Genomic DNA, 7,541 nt, shown 5'->3' with positions numbered 1-7,541 from the left:
TTACAGACCAGTCAGTGGGGACGCACACCTTTTAATACCAGCCCTAGAGAGGACTATAAACCGGGAGGACACAGTCTTCAGGCACTGTCTCATTCAGAGATTCCTGGAGGCAGGATCGCCATTTCCGACTGAGGTAGAGGTAAGAGCCAGTGGCTGGCTGTTTTGCTTTTCTGACTTCCAGGTTGAACCACAATTTCTCTGAGTTTTTATTAATCATGCTTCACAAAAGTTCTAAATTTTGAACATTCTGAGGCAGAGGAGCAGAGCGTCTGTCGTTATTCCGAAAACATTCACATCTGAGGAAAGCTTAACTGAAGGGCTTTTTAAAGTCAGAGAATTAATTGCTAGAGTGGACGAATAAACACGAAGGCTATTTTTTTTTTTAAAACTTGATCACATCTGGAATTAAGGAAAACCCAAGGAGCTGGGCACATCTGTGAGATATTGAAATACTGAATCATCTGAGGTGAGAAGACCCACCCTAAATCTTCTGGTGTGGAAGGACGTGCAAGTAGGAAGCTTTTGCCTTCTTTCCGGTTTTTCCTCACTCTCACCAGAGCGGTCCTGTATTATGCTGCTGAGACATTACTTTGCTAATATTAAAACCTCTTTCTCTGGGATTCAAACACAGACTGAAGACCAGGGCAGAGGCATCCAGCCTCCCAGACTAACAACTAGATTCTTGGCCTTTCATTTCGGAGATTGACTGTCACTGTTGGACTAGCTGCACCATTGCCTGTGAATCACTCTAATAAATTCCCTGTTAATTTTCATAATACATATATTTAATATATTCATTCTATTAGTTCTGTTCCTATAGAAAACCCTGAATAATACAATAGGAAAAATTTAAGCCACAGAAAAGAAATGCCATAATGTTACTGGAAGCTCTACGCCAGCTCAGCTGCTCAGTTTCCACGGCAGTCTATTCTTCAGGCTGCGAGTGCCTTCCGATCTATCATCTGTTATTCTTCGTTATTTTTTTTTTCAAGGTTATCTTTTCAATGTAACATTTTGAAGTTAGGAAACTTTTTTTTTTTTTTTTTATTTTTTTTTTTTTTATTTTTTTTATTTTTTGGTTTTTCGAGACAGGGTTTCTCTGTAGCTTTGGAGCCTGTCCTGGAACTCCCTTGGTAGACCAGGCTGGCCTCGAACTCACAGAGATCCGCCTGTCTCTGCCTCCCAAGTGCTGGGGGAAACTTTTTTATTTGTTACTTCTTTAGGTCAAAATGTAAATGCAGGTATTACTAAACTTCTTGTAGGCTAACTGGTTTTGTTTGGGGTAAAGATGACTAGACTATCCATAGCTGCTGAAGTTCTCAAGTTCAAGTTCTGAAGATAATACATGATTTCAAAGAGCCAAGGAGGTTGATATAAACAGCAGGAAGGGGGGGTCAGTAGAAACAAATGCTAACGGGCGCCCAAGCATACATTTCCAGAGTTGAAGGTCACTTTTCTTAGCTCTTGCGAGTTTACTCAGCAAAGAGGTAGACTGGGATGCAGGGCAGCCAAAGTCCAGAAAGTTCTGCCGTTGAAATCCTGAGGATTTCTAGTGCTGGGATGTGTAAGAGGACGCCGAAGTCAGGGGCTAGGAGTCCAAGTATAAAAACCTCAGTAGCGGGCGGAAAGGCGCAACCTGTGGGCCCAGGCAGGCCGAGAAAGGCTCCAGGTTGGGAACGCAGACAGAACGGAGGCGCCCAAGGCAGCAGGCTCCGACCGGGGGCTGCGCCCGCGCCGGGGGGCGCCCAGCGTGGTGTGGCCGCGGGCGGGGGCGTGGCCAGGATGTGGGCGTGGCCTGCCGGCGTCGGGCGGTGGGGGCCTGCCTGCACGAGGCACGCCCCCTCCCCTTCGCCGGGGGCCTCCCCGCGCGGTGCACGTCCGCGTCCCGCGCCTCCGCCTCCTCGCTCGCTCCTTCCCGCCCTCCCCGCAGCTCCGGCCGAGCCGGCTCCCCCCCCACCCCCCAGTCTCTCATGAATATTGAGCGGCCCCTGTTGTATTTCCCGAGCTCCATTGCGGAAGCCGAGGCTCGCCATATTGTGCGGCGGCGCCGGCGGTTGATCCTCGAGTCTCGCTCCGGCCGCGGCCAACGGAGCCCCGGGTTGGGGCAGAAGCTGGTGAGCAGGGCGGACGGGACGGCGAGGGGTGCGAGGGCGGGGGGCGGCGGCAGGCAGCGGCAGGCAGGAGGGACGCGGGGCTGGCTGAGGCCCGAGCGGCGGCGGGGCTGGGGGTGTGTGTGTGTGTCCGCGGGCCGCGAGGAGCCGTGAGGCGATGGCGCCGCCGCCCCTGGTCGCCCGCTCGCTCGGCCGCTCGCGGCCCGCCCTGGAGGGCTCATTGTTCGCGACCCGTGAGCACCGGGCTGGCGAGGCGTCGGGAGCCCTTCCCGTGGAGCGCGTCGGCGCCGCCGTCGGCTTACGGCTGCCGGGGGCCTCACGGGCGGCTCCGGAGTGACACGCGAACTTCCCCCCGGGCTTCCCCGCGGGACCGGGAGGTCCTCGCCGTGGGGGCGGGGCGGGGCGCCTGGGGTCGACGACCCTCCTGCCTTCGGTACCCGGGATCGGGGTGGGCCGGAGACCCTCTCCCGGCCCCACATTCCTGGAGAGCCGCTCCCTGCTCCGGAGTATCTGTTGCTGCCTCGGAGAGCCGCGGGCTCACCCCCGAGATGGCGTTGGGGGAGGGGGCGGCTCGGTCTGTTCTGGCAGCTTCGCGTTTTGAACCCGGGACGTTTGTGCCGAAATCCTTGATTCCACGTCGACTCCCCAGCCCCGGTCCTAGTGGTTAGAATCATTTCCCTGCTACAGAAGTCCTCTTCGTACTCGCAGAGATACTGTTGGTAAAAAAAAAAAAAATTCGGTCTTGCAAACTTTGAGGTTCATTCCGATTATTTTGCCCACTAAAATAACCGGGTCATGTCCCCCAGTCTCCTTTGGGTGTCTTTAAAAGACTGTCGGAAGTTTGTATGCTTTGTAACGCGTTGTGAAGATGTCAGACTTCTGTGCGGTGTGTGAAAAGTCTTAGCTGTGCATTAAGCATTTTTTAGTACTATGCCGTTCTTTTGAAAATAAGAAAAGGAGGCACAGTGTCAGTAATTGAAGCTGATCATTTAATTAAAAGCACCATGGGCCTTTTGCATTAAATAATTTATTTTTTGTAGTTCCGAGATAATCAACCAGAGTGCTTAGTGGACTTGGTAGTTAATGTTTTTAATTGTTGAATATTTTAATAATTCAGATTGATAGCAACCCATTCTATAAGCTGGCTTCTTAACTCCATAAGTAACTTAAGGCAATCCTCCTGTTTCACCTTTCCAAGTGTTGAGATTACACATTCAATACCACGATTTATATTTTGTGTCTTAAATGGAAATTTGATCCTTTGATATAAAGAACTCAAATGGCAGCAATATTACTCCTGGATATACCTCTTTGCCCTCTGAAGTTTGTACTTGTCATAACCAACAGGTATCTTTAGTGAAGTCTTGATGGGACACATAACCCATTGTTTAGGAAAATTACTGAAAAGTATGTAACATTCCTTTTTCTAGGGGTACCACAGCAAATATGGCTTTTTACTTTTTCCAAGTTTTCTTTAATAATTTCTAAGTCACCTTTGTGGAATGCACACTTGACCTTAGTTATAGATGGAGTGTAGACACGCAACTGTAACCTAGTCTTCCGGAGTGGAGGGTGTTCCAGAGTTCAAGGTCATCCCTGGCTACCTAAAGCCCTGCTTGGGATCTATGAGACTGCCTTGACAACCAAGCAAGCAAAGACCAAACCTCTAAAAGGACCTGTTAGGAAGGATAATTGGCTGGGTCCTGCCAGTCTTTGTATTTGAAAAAAAAATAAGATAATGGTCCTCAAATGTGCTGCACAGAAAGCCTCAAATTAGAACAAGTCATATAACAGATAGTTCAGGCATGCCAAATACTGGGTATTTAGTGGGCTTTGTTGTTCTTGTTTATTATTTTCTTCTGTGTATCATTCAAGACAGTGCATATGTAGAGTATATAGAAATATAGACCAAGTCAGCAAACATGTTTGAAATCTCATTAGTCTGTCACTGGTCGTAGGTTTCTGATGTCAGACCTATACTCTTTAATCTGACTTACTCAAGATTTGTGTTTATATTATGCAGTTTGGGAATAAAGGTGATGCATGCCTAATGAGTAATATATAACCAGCTGTTTCAGGGACAGTTTAATCTCTATACATTAGCAAAGAAGCATAAGTCCTTCTAGCAAGAGAAATGAGTACATGTTAAAATGTACTTTAAGTGGGGCTGTAACGGCACACACCTTTAATCAATCCCAGCACTTGGGAGGCAGGGGCAGTCAAATATCTCAAGGCCAGCCTGGTCTGGTCTACTGAGGCTATCTAGGACAACCAGGGCTATCCAGAGGAAAGAAAGGACTTTGTTAAATTATGGTAATGCTTCTAGTATGACTTAAAGAGACTTCACCTCATAGTTTGAAATGACTCGTTTTCTTAAATTCTGGAGAAATGAAAAATGTATCATAGTTTGAGGTGGGATCTCCTTGGATTCCTGGAAGTCCTGCTGGGGTTATAGGTCTGACGGTATAGCTAGAGTGTTGGTACTGTCTGGGTCAGTCAGCAGCACTTCCCTTCCACTAGCTTTACCACCCAGTTACATACCCAGCCCCAGTTTGTAATCTAGAGAGGAAGAATGCTTGAGATCGTGGACACTCTCTGCAAACATACAGATTGTTAATTAGTGTTACATAGCTTGAAAGATAATCATATTTTAGTTGCTTGATTTCTTGCATTCATTTGTCTGTCTGTTTCTTTCTTTTTATGTTTTTTCGAGACAGGGTTTCTCTTTAGCTTTGGAGCCTCTCCTGGAACTTGCTCTGTAGACCTGACTGGCCTCGAACTCACAGAGATCCTCCTGCCTCTGCCTCCTGAGTGCTGGGATTAAAGGCATGTGCCACCACTCCCTGACCAGTCCTTATTCCCAGCATTCATGAGTGCCCAACTTGTTGCCTAGGCCACATACATTCCGGGATAGCTAAGAGTGGGACCCAACAAGTTTGTAGATGACAGCATCTTGTCACAATGTCAAAAGGTTGGACACTCAGTTGGATGAAATGGTGCATGCCTTTAATTCCAGCACTTAAGCAGTCTCTGAGTTCCAGGCCAGCCTGGACTACATAGTGAGACCCAGTCTTCCAAGGGGGAAAAAATTGGACACTTGTGGTTCTGGATTCTGTGGGTCTTTGTTAGTTCATATGTGGGTGTGTATAGTTTGGTTTCACATAGATGTTTTGAATTTGTAATGAGACCCATTAATTAGAAATTAGCTGTACTTCTGTTCATAGGCAGTAGCTAGCTAGATACTGAGTCCTTGACTGTCAGTGGGTGGTCTGTTACCGATTTTGTTCTGAGTAGAGAAACTCCACTAGAATTCTGTTTTAAAGGTTTGTGGGTATTTGGCAGCTAAGTGGATGGGTATGACGGGTAGGTAGTTTGTTTGATTAGATGTTGAGCTGCTTTGTGCCACCAGAAGTTCCAAAGAAAGATTCCTGTGTCTTCACACATGTTGAGAATGAATTGCTTCTACATAGCTGCCATTTGTTAAAATTTTAAAAGTTAGTTTATGTGTATTAAATAGTGAGAAATCGCTTTAAAAGTTAACTTTAGTTGAAATATTTAGTGAAGGCGTGCTAACGAAGTGGTAAGTAGCAGGCAGATTAAAAAATGTCTTAGGGGTTTCTCTTGCTTGCTTTTAACATGTGTTGCTTAGGGGCTCTTTTGAAAGAAGCTTTTTTTTCTATGTTGTAGAGTGGAGTTGTGATTTTATTTTTGAGACAGGTCTCACTGTGTAGCCCTGGCTGGCCTGGAACTCCCAGAGATCCATTTGCATTTTCCTCCTGAGTGCTGGGAATGAAGGGCTGGGCCACCATGCCCATCCTAGTGATGGAGGTTTTTTTTTTTTTTTTTAAATGAAGAAATTAGAATTCAAAGTTAGTGTGTAAAATGTAAAAATTATGAGCCAGGAGGGGATTGTGTTTAGCGTGTGTAGAACCCAGATTTAATCCCAGCACTGAGAAAACCAGCTTGAAAGTGAGTGGTAAATTCAGGCTTGCTTTAGTGCTGGATCGAATCGTTAGTTCTTTCCTTGAATGATAGGGGGCATATCTGGACCAGATTGGCAGCAAAAAGAAACCAAACAAAACCCCCACATGTAGCAGCCTTACCTCTCACTTAGATTGAGAACACTGGAGTGTAGATCAACTCCCACCGTGTCAGCAGTCTGACTGTGCTGTAGTAAAGAACGGAGTGTGTTTGAACTATCCTCACTTTTTATTTGTTCTTTATTCCAAAGCTGGATGGCTTGGATTACAAACAAAAGTTGAGTGACTTTTTTGCTTCTCCTTAACAGAAACAAATGACTGATTTCAAGTTAGCCTTTTAAAAATGGATTTTATAAAATAATCTCAAATTTATTGAGGCAGCAAGGTATCTCAGATGACAGCAGTTAGAGGCACTGAGTCTAGAGGACTGGAGAGATGGCTCAGCAGTTAAGAGCACTGGCTTCTCTTCCAGAAGACCACAGTTGGATTTGGACTCCCAGATTCACAGGGTGGATCTTAACAAGGTGTAGCTCCAATCCCAGCAGATTTGATGCTCCTTCTGGCTTCTGCCAGCACTATATGCCTATATACACATACACATAGGGAAAACATCCATCTACATATACTAAGTCTCAGTAAAGAATACTAGCTTCAGTAAGAACAACATATTTAATATTAGGAAGTTGGTTAGATGGTTATAAAAGCGAAGGAAATGTTAATAGCAGTTAAACCTTATGAGGTTTAAGAAGAGGGTCCATGAAACTAGATTTTGTAGAGGTCAGCTGTTTACAGAAAGATGTGTGATGGCTGGCTCTGGAAGTACCAAAGGATGCAGGAGGCTAGAGCCAGTTTCTGCCACCTCAGCCAGGGGCGGACTACAGTTTCAACTTAACTGCAGCCTTTTAAAAAGAGACCCATTCCTGTTTTCCAGTCACCATTCTCCTACCTTTAGTAGCAAAACTTAGCAGAAACCCTCCTGACAGAAGAACCATGAAATTTGGGTGAAGAATTTTACTTTGTCTCCATACACTGGTTTAGGAGGGTGGTTTAGAACTGACAGTGCATAAAAGACCTGCACAATGGCACATGATAAAATACAGTAATTTTAATAGGAAACTCTGCCTTATCTTCCCTTTCAAAAACATTCATCATTTTCTGTTGTGCTAGACTATTTTGCTAGGAATTAGAAATAGAAAAATACATTAAAGGGCTCTGTCCTTAAGGGGAATTGACAAACCACTGTACGGTGTGTTAAATGCAGTAACAGATGAGTGATGTGTTTTGGGAGCCCAAAGGACGTAGCAGCCAGCTTCCTGTTCCTCTGCTTAGCTAAGCTTAATGACTAGCATTGTTTTTATCCTATGTTCAGATCAAATTCACCTTTATTTTCTTTTTGTGTCTGTTGCCTCGTATGAAAGCTGTTTTGATGAGCAATCTCAATTTTGTCACG

General features: G+C 45.6%; 1 protein-coding gene across 1 annotated transcript in view; it reads left to right on the top strand.

The window, feature by feature from the left end:
* The first annotated feature begins 1,847 nt into the window (after positions 1 to 1,847).
* Rnf2 (ring finger protein 2) overlaps positions 1,848 to 7,541 on the top strand; it is a 32,449-nt gene continuing 26,755 nt past the window's right edge. The window contains exon 1 of the mRNA XM_075988215.1: positions 1,848 to 2,114. The gene's annotated coding sequence lies outside the window, so the exon portion shown is untranslated. The remainder of the gene's footprint in view (positions 2,115 to 7,541) is intronic.

The sequence above is a fragment of the Microtus pennsylvanicus genome, chromosome 10, assembly GCF_037038515.1.
Source record: "Microtus pennsylvanicus isolate mMicPen1 chromosome 10, mMicPen1.hap1, whole genome shotgun sequence".
In the NCBI taxonomy this organism is placed as follows: domain Eukaryota; kingdom Metazoa; phylum Chordata; class Mammalia; order Rodentia; family Cricetidae; genus Microtus; species Microtus pennsylvanicus.
This window is presented reverse-complemented; position numbering and strand designations above follow the sequence as displayed.